At 49.7% G+C, this 12,375-nt stretch overlaps 1 protein-coding gene and 1 long non-coding RNA gene across 2 annotated transcripts in view; both read left to right on the top strand.

Moving 5' to 3' along the window:
• Positions 1-1,289, top strand: LOC133281001 (uncharacterized). The gene is made up of 2 exons (XR_009747338.1): positions 1-350; positions 485-1,289. It is a non-coding gene; the product is annotated as an uncharacterized LOC133281001 (long non-coding RNA).
• Positions 1,290-6,498: 5,209 nt separating this feature from the next.
• LOC133281060 (opioid-binding protein/cell adhesion molecule homolog) overlaps positions 6,499-12,375 on the top strand; it is a 332,189-nt gene continuing 326,312 nt past the window's right edge. The window contains exon 1 of the mRNA XM_061476212.1: positions 6,499-6,564. The gene's annotated coding sequence lies outside the window, so the exon portion shown is untranslated. The remainder of the gene's footprint in view (positions 6,565-12,375) is intronic.

Raw genomic sequence — 12,375 nt, 5'->3', positions numbered from 1 at the left:
GGAAAGCGCCTGTCTCCACTCGGGGAAGTTTTGGCTTGGTGGGAGGCATTGGACCTGCTTCCTGCCCTCCCAGATGCACTTTAAGGCCAAACTCCTCCTTTTTCTTATCTATGGGGCTGGTAGAGAGCAGGCAGAGGATGCTCCTGTGGTCCTGGAGGGCTGCAGGACCTTCCCTAGGCTGTGTGGGCTCCGGTTCCTTTGCCTTTCCTGCTTGGAAAAGCCCCATAGAAATAGAAATCCTTCTGGACACATCTAAGTTGCCCTAAGTTACTCGAACCATCCTTTTGGGCTTTCAGAGATTGCACATGTGCAATCCCTGGATCCTGGGGGAGCATCTCCAGCTCTCCTGGGTGAGCATCCCTGCATCTCCAGGGAAGCATCTTCACCTCTCCCACGGGAGCATCCTTGGCTCCCCTGGGAAGCATCTCCAGCTCTCCAAGGAGAGCATCCTTGGGTCTCCTGGGGAGCATCCTTGGAGCTCCAGGGGAGCATCCCTGGATCCCATGGGGAGCATCTCCACTTCTCCCAGGGGTGCATCCCTGTCTCCCCTGGGGAGCTCAGACTTTTTACTCCCCTTTGCTAGGTTTGTAGAGTCTCTGAACCCTCATAGATCTCCCTTAGGTAGCTCTTGATTTCATTCCCTCCTAACTCCATAGTGTTTTCCCTAAGGCTGGATTTTCTTCTGGACCCACCAGGTCTCTGGTTGCTTGCAACATCTTTTCCCACTTCTTTAGGAAGAACTTCTTGCCTGTGGATAGAAAGACTAAGACCATCCAACCTCATTTCCATTTCTTGAATGTCCAGTATTCCGATCTATAACACACATTAGGGTGCTCTTTGGTGCTGTTTCAATGGGAACCAGTGGAACTGCCTTTTTTTTCCCCCCATAACAATAAAGGAATCTTTAGGACCGCTGGTTCCATCCTGTTTCTCGTCGTGACTTTTCTTTCCTCTTTCTTAGTTCTTTTTTTTTTTTTGGGGGGGGGGGGTGTTTGGGTTTTTACTAAACAATGAGTAGCTCTCAGCTGCTGGAGCTTTGTGGTGTTGATTCTACTGCCTTGTGCACTGCGACCTGCTGCCTGCATGGGCAGGATGGATGCTGCGAGCCGGGTGGGCTGTATCACCCCTTGGGATACAAGAGGATCCCAAGGAGACTCCGAGGAGGAGTTGGGGTCGAGTCGTTTCGGTTTGCAGTTGCACACAGCAAAAAGAGCATTGGAGGGGAGCCCGGATGGCAACTAGGGGGTTAATTGTTGAACTTTCAGGTATGTTCCTCAAGAGAAAAATAATAATAATAATTAATAATAATAAAAAGAATAATAATAAAATAGAGAAACAAACCACTATTTTTTCAGTCAGCTTTTTTTTTTCTGTAAAGGATTTACAAAGAAATCTGACATGATGGTGCTGTACCAAAGCCTTATATGAAACTTATTCCGTGCTCTATATAATCTCTCTGTATCTGTAATTGTTGCTCTCGGCCTCTGTGCTCACGAAGGCCACTAAAATGCTATCGGGAGGGACCGACGGTGGCGGCGTGCTCGGCATTCCCAGGAATACCCAGCTTCCTACCCGGAGCTGGGCTGGGACCGCAGGGAGGGGAAGCCAAATTGCAGCATCACTCCCCAGGTACGTGATGAGGGGCACAAGTGGGGGTCCCTCACCCCAAACTCTCTTTCCCACTGGGTGCTAAGCCTGCCCTGGGGCAGGTAACTGAGACCTCGCTGGGAGCACTGATGGCTCCTCCTGGGCAACCTCCGAGCTCACCTCCAAGGGGATAACAACCCATCGAGACCCTTTGCCATGGGGGTTTTACATCTTCCAGCTCAGCCCAACCTAAGCAGGGCTTGGCCAAGGCAGATCTGTCCTTGCTCTCGCCCTGCGAGCCCTATCCCTGCCCTTCCCCATCTTCCCTTGGGGGTGGACGGGGAGCTGGGGCTGCTTTGATAGCTCTAAGCAATAATCCCACTCTGCCAAGAAAGTTGGGTCCCTTTGGCTCTTGGACTGTTGTCAGTTAATGAGTAAAGGCTCAAAGCCAACACCAATTGGACAACGTGAGTTTGAAGCCCTGCCTTACTGGGAATACTGGTCCCTCGGTCTCTGCCTGTTGGGATTTTAAGGCCTTCTGAGCACTTGATTTTCTCGCCGGTCCCATTGCATGTTCCTAGACTGACTTTTTATGTTGGTTTTCTTTCAATGTCCCCACGATGAGAGAAGTTCTGGCAGTGTTGCAATGTTACGTACAAGTAGCCATGCTGTAGGAGAATGATGGGTTTTGGAATCGATTAACTTGCTCCTCATGTAACATTACCCTGCTTCAGAAATGTTTTGTATTTTGATATAAATAAACATTTGCTAAAAAAAGAAAAGAGGCTTTTTTTTTGCTGTCATTGGTTTGGATTTGCCTGTGGAGATGGTTGTGGAGAGGATGCCGCTTCCTTGGGATGCGGGAAGGATCACCCCCATCCCCTGCTCACCCCTATCCCCTGCGCATCCCATTCCCTGTGCACCTCCACATCCCCATCCTGTGCACATCCCTTTGCTCCTAGGCCCATCTTGACGCCAGATCATGACCTGGCTCTGGGTTGTGCAGGTTTGGGTGTGCAGCAATGAGGGTAGCAGCCCGTCAAGCCAAAATCCACCTCATTCCAAGCTGTGGAGCTCTTGAGGCCACCCCATGCCTGGGAAGCAGGACACAGGGCTGTGTGCAGCCTGCTGTCAGGGTGGTCCCCCTTGCTTTGTTATCAGCTTTACCATCCAGCATTCCCCTTCTGCTTTGTCTTTGCTTTACATTCATCAATATTACCAGCTGATCCTCCAGTCCCCCTCAGTGGGTTTATTAATATTGCCCTCTGATCTGCAGGAAGCAGCCATGCTTTATATTCCATCCCCATCCCCAGCTCCTTCAAGCCCCAACACCACATTTAATTACATTTTCCTCCTTGGCTCAAGCAAACACAAACTGAGCTCCTGCAATCCCTCCCCTGCACTGGAGCTGGTGCCTGGTAGAGGTGGACAGCATCCTCCATCGCTTTAATAGATGGGGCTGGTGCCCATCTTTGGGGCTTGCTTGTGGGAGATTGATGTTTGTCGTTCCCTGTGGGTGGCATTGAACTTGGCAGGGAAAAAGGTTTGCCCATGGGGTTCAATGTGGAGGGCCGCTGATTAGCAAGCAGCACAGGAGCCTTGGACCACAAATCAGAAGCTTTGCTCAGGGCAGATGCTGCTCCTGCCACGTCCCACCCTCTGTGTGGTGGATCCAGGATGGAGTTAACTCGAGGGATGGATGCTCGCATGGATGCTCATGTGCAGAACAGAAACCCCTCCTGGGGCTGGATCTGCCCTTCTTGGCCCAACTATGATTCCATGGGGCAAGAAGAGGCAAAGATCTTTTCTAACCCCCCCCCCCAGGGTGGCAGCTTGGAGCCCTTCTCACTGTACTGCTGGGTGCAGGATCTGGTCTCTGGGGCTTTAGTGCTTTTCCTCTACCAGCCACTGCCTGAAGACTGTGTTTGCCAGAGTCAATAGAATAGAAATTAAGCTATTTATGTGGGGACAGCAACTCCTATGGTGTTATCCTAGGAAACACGGATGTTGGGATGAAGGAGCACAAGGAACGGCTGTTGGCAGCCCCTGGGATGAGGAGAAGCTCAGCTGGGGCTGAGCGAGGACGGTACCAACAGCAGCATCCTCAATGGAGCTGCTGCCAACCAGCTCCTTGGCTTCCACACACTGCCTGAAACAAGCCTTTGATGGTTCTGTAGTGCCTAATATTTTTCCAGCTGAGAAGCTGGTGGTTTATATTCACATCCATCCATAACAATGGATGAGATTTATTCCTGGGTGAACAGCGCTCCATGGCTCCATGCAGAGGACCCAAACCCCCTTTTCTCCCCACTAAACTCTCCCCTCCGGGCAGTCCAGTCTTGCTGTTTGCAAAGCAAAGCAAGCTGCACATTAACTTTACATTGACTTTCTCTTAGCAGAGCCCCGGGAGGTTGCTCCAAGGTGTGCAATCTGTTCTTTGGGGGCTTTATAAGCTTTTAGTAGCTTAAAACACAACTAAGTTGGCCCTAATCTCTCATAAAAGCAGGTCTTAGCCCAGTGCTTTCCTTCGCTGTTGTGTTTGCCTGATTGATGGGAAGAAAATGGGCCTCAAATCTCCCTTTGTAAAATCCCAGCTCAAACCCATCCATGGTGTTTGCAGGGAGAAAAAACACTGGGAACATCTATTTCTCCAGGCTTTGCTCCTTTGTTTTGTAAGAGCTTATCCAAGCCTGGCTGGGGTTTCCTCCCAGAGACATCCATGGAAATGGCTTGTGTGGGGTGGAGATGAAGGTGTGGAAGTGGGTGATGGAGGAGCAGGAGCGGTCTGTGCTCGTCCATGGGTCTGCCAGGATTATAATCCCCAAGGAGTGATTCTGATGGGCACTTGTGGTCTCCAGACCTCAGCTTTCACTCTCTGGTGGGTCCGTGAATGCTTTGCACTCCGAAAGGTGGATTTCTGCATCCTGAGTGGGAATAAGCATCCTTCTGGATGTCAGGGGGGACATTGCCTCCTGCAACACCCCCAAAACAATCCATAGGAGATGCCGTTGAGGCCAATGCGGCAGGACCAGCACCATTTTCATGTTACTGGTGAGTTTATGCAGAGGACTGGCTGCAACATGCGAGCACTGAAAAGTGTATTTGTCTTTGTGTCTTATTGATTTATTTCCTCTCTCCTGCATTGCAAGCTCCAGCAGCTGCAGCAAGGAAGGGAAAAGAGCCCAAGAGGCTGCTGGAGTCGGATCATGTCCCCATCAGAGCCAAGGGTCCCTTTGGGTTTGTCCCCTTGCAGGATGAAACCATCAAGCTGAGTGCTGAGAGCATCTTTGGAGTACTCAGAGGATTGGTTTGGTGGAGCAGGAGCCTAGGAATGATTCAAAGAGAGGGGTTTGTTGTGGTTGGTGACAGCAAAGATGCTCATGAAGGGTGATGTGGATGGAGGGGGTGTGAGCAGGGTGTGTATGAGCAGTGCAGCCATGGGATGCAGGAGAATCATTGCAGCCTGGTTGGGAAGCTGTAGCTGTCCCTGTTTCCAGTCTAATTGCACCATGCTTGGACCAGAGGGAGATGCTGGGCATGGCTGTGCTGATGCAAGGGGACCAAACCCTGCTCCCACTCAACAGGAGGGGTCCCATTCCCCATTTTCCCAGTAGTTTGCTCTGAGAACCATGGGTGGCATCATCACGGCTGGGAGGACATGAGCGTGTGTGTCCTCATCCGGGTAGAAGCACAACCATCTCTCCCTTGTCTCTGTGTCCATCCCTCTGCCCTTTCCACTCATTAACTCCACCATCTGCTCCTTCATTCATCTGCTATCCCCATCAATAAATCACCCCTGCCTTCCCCCTCCATCCATTCATGGAAGTACCTTTGGGTTTCCCCCTCATCCCAGACCCCCGGGACCATGTTTTGAGCTTGGAATTCAGGAGGAAAGCTCCCATGTCCCTGGGAGCTTTATTTTACCTCTTGTGATGGCTCTGGAACGCTCAGGGACATGGGAACGCATTGGGAGCTGCTCCCTCTGCAGGTGGATGGGTCGTGGGTACCACTCACATCCACACTCCACCTGCTTCCTCCTGCATCCATGGAACTGTCCCTGTTCCTCCCGGCTCTGCCCTTTTCCCCAAGGCAGGAAAGGTTAAGCCGAGATCACCCAGCCCAGATTCCTGCTCCCTGGGGCTAATTACGGAACAACATTAGATAAGAGTCAACATATGTTGTAAAAGGCACTATGTATCACTGCCTGACAGCTCCTAACAATGTGCTCATGTAACAGCTGTCAGCCTGCAATGCTTCGAAATGAGTAATATGGTGATTTATGGATATCAGACCTGCCCTTAACACTCACCAGCAACAACACACGAAGCCCTAAAGCTGTGGCACGAGATGGGCTTGGCTCAGCCTCCTGCTTTCTCCAGTGATGCTTCGCTTCCAGATGTGTCTGCATGGATGCTCCCTGTGCAGAACTATTGCTTCTTCTGCCTCCTGCTACCAGCAGCAGGAAGAGCCAGCTCCTCTCCATGGGCTCAGATAGGTCTAACTTCATTACTATGCTAACTATAAGATGATGTTTGAAATGCAACCAAGAAATACACACCAGAGCCCTGTTTTCCCCTATTCCCTGCCTGTTCAGGGCTCTGGATGCTCAGACCTTTGATTAAACCAAGCTCCATGTCATTTTGGAGCCCTGGGGTCAGAAGGGAGATTTTGTCCACTTATGAAGCCCTTGAACCCCAAACCACGTCCCTTTTTTCCCTGTTATCCCAAAGGCTCTGTATTTTGGGGTAAAATAGAGCAGGGGGTGCAAACTCACCAGCTGCATTTGGGAACGGGGAAGCTCCTCTTCACCTTTCTTAGGCATACTTGGAGGGATGCCCTTAGGTATGGCTGTGTGCAGGGGGTTTTGCTCCTTGCTGCTGCAGTGCTTTGGCTTGGATCTTTGGTGCTTTTGGCTCTGTTTGGGCAAGAAAACCGACTTTTGGGAGGTGTTTCTTTGCTGGGCAGAGCTTGGCTCAGGTAGGGATGCTGGGGAGGCAGGGGGGATGTGGTGAGCTGTGCTGGAGAGGCTGCTGGTGTGAGAAAATAGCCCCAGACTCATGTTATTTAAAATGTATGTATGTGTTTGCCTTTCCTCGTTGGTTTTAGCAAGCCTTAAGGCTCGCTCGAGTTGGGTGCTGATGGTATTTACTGGTGGGAATGGGTGTTTTTGGTGAGAGCTGAGATCTGCTTCCATGTGGGAAGGGCTGCAGCAGGCAACGTGACTGGGGGGGATACAAGCTTTAGGCACCCCTGCATGTGTGGAAGGCAATGAATCCAACATGAATTAGAGGTGGGGATGAGTTTTCAGCTCTTAATGTCATGAAGACATCATTTTTCCCCTTTGCTTTTCCAGCTGGTGATTTCCAGTGGGATTTGCATCACCCTCTTTGGTTTATTCCAAATCCCTTGTTTTCTTGTATGTGTGTACTTTTCTCCAACCTAACAGTGGGGCTGTTTTCATGGTTTCTGGGGGTAAATATGTCTTTTGGACAAAAGACATGAGCTAAACCTGCTCTGGCACTTGGTGCTGGGCTCTCATAACCTATAACCACACCAAGTTCCCTATGCCGCAAGAGGAATGTGGGAATCCCACTAAAACTGATCATTTCATCAAGTTTCGAGGCTATAATGCAACTGGTAATGCGGCTTTATACAAAGTAATAAAGAAAATAAGGGTGATGGCCTTACCCCTGTGTTTTAATCTGCAAAACAACCATGGAAAAGGCCATTTATGGAGCTTCTGAGTGGGTTGGATTGAGCCTTCACAAAACCTCACCTAAACTAAGGCTGCGTTGCGATGTGCTCTTTATAGGCTGGTATTTACCAGCCTAGCAACTCCTTTACTTTGGAAGTGAAACTGTATTTCATGTTTTCTAATACATATTCATTATTTACCAACTTGTTTCCACTTGAATTTTTGCCGTTTTATGCGATTTCTCATGGGGATTCTTTTAATATGCAGATTTCATCTAAAATATTTCAAAGGTGGGTATTTTGGCTGTGTAATTATCCCTTTCTATTGTGTTTAAGGCCAAATATAACTTTTAAATTCCCCAAACTATGGCTCTATTTTGGGTTTTTCCTACTGGGATGGTTGTATTAATCACAGCTGTGTGTGAGACCTGCATGCAGGCGCTGCTGTGTTTCCAGCCCTCAGCAAGCTGTAGTTGAGAGCTGATGGCCCCTCATAGGTGATGCTGATGGTTCTTTATAGGTGATGCTGAGAGGGCTTGCAGCTAGCTGGCATTATACTCCCACATGAATTGGGATGAATAACGGGGTTTGGGACCAGGGAAGAAGTCGATGGGGGTGACTTTGGAGCACATCATCTCACCCTGTGTTAGCTGCTTTGTTCCCTAAATAGAGCTTTGGCTCCTAATTACTACAGCTACTTCCAACCTGTGAGAACACTTGGAACAATAACCAAAGCCAGTCGAGAATGGGTTGAGCCATCTCCATTTCCATTCCCAGGATGAGAAAACAGCTCCAGGCTGCTTCGTTTTGCCCCAAGGGCTAAATAAACCCCCATGAGTGTCTGCCTTGCCCCTTTACACTGCTGCTCTGATGGGGAAGGTGAGCTGGTGACCACTGGAGGAGCGAGAAGCTTTCTGCAGTGAGGCATTCACAAACCAAGTGTGTGTTAACGGGCTTCATCAGGGCTGGACCAAAAGCCCTATGGCATTTGTAATGCAAATCACCCAGCCATGCCTTAATCATGACCCCCGGGAGACAATTAGGGTTAAAATAGAGATTTCTCCACAACAAGGGCAAACAATAGAGAAATAATAAGAAGAAAGGCTTGGTTTGGTTCATTTCCAGCAGACTGTTGCTTTGGTAGCTCTTAGGGCTTGAGCTGGGCTGCTTCTGCTTGGAAAGCATCCTCAACCCAGTGCTTCTGCCCTAATATAGAGGTTAGTTTGAGGAGGAAAGGGGGGTTTTGGGTGAGCTCCCCCAGTTCGAAAGTCAGGGTTGGCTCTTCTTGCAGAGAGCCCAGCAGCGAAATGGGTTAGAAACAAGGGAAACAAATCGGCTCTTGTGGAACGTGATGGCAAATGTGACCTAAAGGAAGAAGGAGGTGAGGAGGAAATGGTTTTTCTTTGCATTTTGATCATATTGTCGGTTTTACCGTCTAAGTAAACTGGGTGTGGGACAAGAGCCTTATTCAGTGCTGCCCTGAGGCTATGGAAGGAGAAAGGGGCTGGGAGAGCACTGTGGGGCATGGGGAGGTGCTGCTGGGACCCACTGGAGCCAGGCTGTGATGCCCCTTTTTCCCCTCCAAGCTACAGCTTGGGAATGATGCAGCCAGGATTTATCCCCATGGACCACACAACCGTTTTCCTTGCCTTTTACCTTCCTTTTGCTCCCTGCTTTCCCCAAACAAGCGCTAAAAGCAAGGAATAGGAGCGTGTGCCCCTTCTCCATACTTGTGATGCCCTTCCTAAACCCAAACCCAGTGTCTGAAGTCACCACTAGGACTTTGTAGAACGCTTACCAAGGTTGCATTTAAGACTGTCCCTGTCCTAAAGACAGGGAAAAGACACCACCAACAGTGCTCTTATCTTTACTTAGAGTTTATTAAACCTCTGTACCTCTATACTGCATTGTGCGGGGTGCTTGGACGTGGGATGAAGCTGTTTTGGGAGTGTAATAAAGGACAAAGTCCTTTCTTTTTCTTGATACCTTTAATATATATTTTTGCTACTTTTGAGCTCCAAACAGGAGAATCTTGCAGCAATTTTCTTCATTTACATGGGGGGAAGTGTTGCACAAACCCAGTTTGGGATGTCCCAGGGCCCTTCCGTTAGAGCTGGGGGGGCTGTATTCCTGCAGGGATAGGGGTGATGTCCCACCTGGCTTAGGAGGTGCAAGGAGAGGAATGCTCCTTGCAAAGGGAAACGAAATAGTAGGAAAGCTGCAGTGATTTGCAGCAGGAAATGTTTCGGAGCACATACACTGCCCTGCTTAGAGCTTATGCAGCTCGTTTTGCATCAGTCCTTCCACAAAGCGCATTAATCTCGGCTTAATAGACATGGTGATAACAGCAATGAGTTGCATCCATGTTCATCACCTCCGAGCACCCATCCCACCCCTGTCTGGGCTGTATCACACTGTGCCATCACTCCTTACATAGAACGGGGGGGGGTCTGGGCATCACCAGCCATGATTTGGCCAGAGGAGGGTGCTCTCTGCTTAGAATTACCCCAGCCTCTGCCTTGATTCGACTGCAAGCACCTCGCAGCATCCTACAAGGTCCCGGTGCAGAGGGGTCCTGCTGCCTTCCCTCCAGCCTGGGTGCTTTGGGCAAGGGGGATGTCAATCTCCTTGTACCCACCCCAGCATCCCCATCCCAGTGTGCGACTTAGGATGAGCGTAGGATGAAGGTAAAGCGAAAGAAAGGAACATCCCTATCACAGTACGGGGTTCTGTGTGGGATGAGCAGGGGGAGAGGATACAGCAAATGAAGAGAACAACCCTATTCCGTTGTGGGGCTCTGCTTGTGATAAGCAGGGAGAGAAGATTCCCATCCTAGTATGCGGCTTGGGATGAGCACAGGGAGAAGATAGAGCAAAGGAAAGCGGTATCCCCATCCCAGTATGGGACTTGGGATGAGCACAGGCAGAAGATAGAGCAAAGGAAGGGGGCATTCCCATCCTAGTATGAGACTTGGGATGAGCACAGGGAGAAGATAGAGCAAAGGAAAGCGGTATCCCCATCCCAGTATGGGACTTGGGATGAGCACAGGGAGAAGATAGAGCAAAGGAAGGGGGCATTCCCATCCCAGTATGAGACTCGGGATGAGCACAGGGAGAAGATAGAGCAAAGGAAGGGGGCATTCCCATCCCAGTATGAGACTTGGGATGAACACAGGGAGAAGACAGACCAAAGGAAAGGGGTATCCCCATCCCAGTATAGGAATTGGGATGAGCAGGGAGAGAAGATGGAGCAAACAAAGGGGGCTCAGCTACCAGGGAGGGAGTGTGAGTACATTCATCATCAAGAAAGGCAAAAACAAGAGGGAAACCAGCAACCCAGCATCACCAAGTTGACTGAAGCAAGTGTTTCCAGCCCTGCAGGAGGGAGCCGGGCTGACTGGAATGCTAAAATCCCCTCGATTTGCATCTTTTCCAACAGGAGCCGATAAAAGCAAATACTCCACTGCCAATAATTATAATATTTTAATTGCCTTTCTTCAGGCTTTTTGTTTTTTCCTGAGCCACACAAAGGCTGCATCCCAAACCCGCAACACAGCATCCCTCCTGGGGGAGCTTTGGGTGCCTTTTGCCTCTGGGAGGGTCCTATGTGTGACCCACAGCACCCTGCAGGGTCAGCTCTGGGTGCGTACCTCAGCACCCACTGTGTGCAGTGGGGTGGATTTTGCCCCTCTTCCTCCCAGTTCCATGTGTTCCTCTTGTGATTTGGCAGCATTTTGGCTATAGGTCACCCTCTGGTTTTGGGATTGCACCCCAAGCATCACATATTTGGGCTCACACTGGAGTCCTTTAATCACCATAAATCCAGGGATCAGGAATCACCTGGTTTATTTAGGTTTTCATTGAAGGCAAGGAAATGAGGTTTGGTTGGTGATTCCTTTTAGGGTTTGTCTTTTGGAAGTGTTTCAGCATGGTGCAAACCAGCACTTCCATGTCTGGACCCTAAACCAGTGATGGTTGGTGGGGTGGAAACTGGGATGGAGCAGGAGGGGATTTTTCCTTCCTTGATGTCAGCATCCTTTCCCTTCCCAGGCATGGAAACAGCCTCTGGGTTCCCCAACCTCTTCCCATCCCTTCCCCATCCCATTTCCAGGTTCACCAACCTTGATGTGAACTGGTACCTTTGGGCCTGGAGCAAATGGGTCATTGTGTTGGGATGGGGTATCAGGAAGGTCCCTTCTTTAATGGCTGAAGACGGGGTTGAGATGAATTTGGCTGCAATTTGGGGGCTCGAGGGCTCTTCTTGCACCATGGCACATCCTCCGTGCATCCATGTGCAAGAAGGTATTTGCAGGGTGAGGGACTCATCATTTAAACTGTTGAGCAAAACAAATAGATGTAAAGCAAAGCCAAAGGCAGGGAGCCGCAGGAGTAGGCAATGCTGTTTGCTTTTCAAACAGACACACCAAAAATACAAACAGTAGCAGGAGGGATGGGGAGATTAAAGTGGAAACAGCAGAAATCCCACCAGGAAGTGGTGTTTTCCATTTTGGATATGCAGGAGATTAGCAACACTTTGTTGCCTGCTACAAATGTCCCTGTCCCCCTGGGAAACTTGCTTAGAAAAGCTCTTTTTGGGAGGGGGAAATAATTCATATTGAAATCCCTTGCAGGGAATGCTGACTTTTGAAATGGGAGCTGCCCCTGCTTGCCTTTTCCGTGCAAAAATGGGATATTTGGAAGGAAATGAGATGCTTTCCCTGCAAATCTGGATATTGTTATAAAGCTGATATCTATTAACCTGATGTCGATGACCCCCTAGCTGCATCCTGCACCATCTGCTTCCACGCACAAAGCTATCCCTGCAATAAGTTATTTGCAGGCCCACACAATTCCAGGTGGATTTCTGCTCCCATTCCGACTGGCAACAGCCCTGAGTTGGGGCTGCAGTAGCCAGGGGATGTGCCATGGGTTTTAGCCTATAAAAGGCAGGGAATTGCTTCTTGGGATGCAGGCAAGGGAGAACTTTGCTTTAATGCATAGGAGTCAGGAACTGCATTTTGTAAGAGCTCCTTGCCTTTGCTCCTGCTTGGGATCCAAACCCAAAATGCTGTGGAATCTTGAAGTGTTTTCCTAG

Source organism: Pezoporus flaviventris, unplaced genomic scaffold (assembly GCF_033815535.1).
Source record: "Pezoporus flaviventris isolate CSIRO_AGI_PZ_B2104156 unplaced genomic scaffold, CSIRO_AGI_Pfla_v1 ptg000093l, whole genome shotgun sequence".
NCBI lineage: Eukaryota > Metazoa > Chordata > Aves > Psittaciformes > Psittacidae > Pezoporus > Pezoporus flaviventris.
The sequence above is the reverse complement of the archived record's forward strand: the minus strand, read 5'-3'. Positions and strand labels throughout refer to the sequence as shown.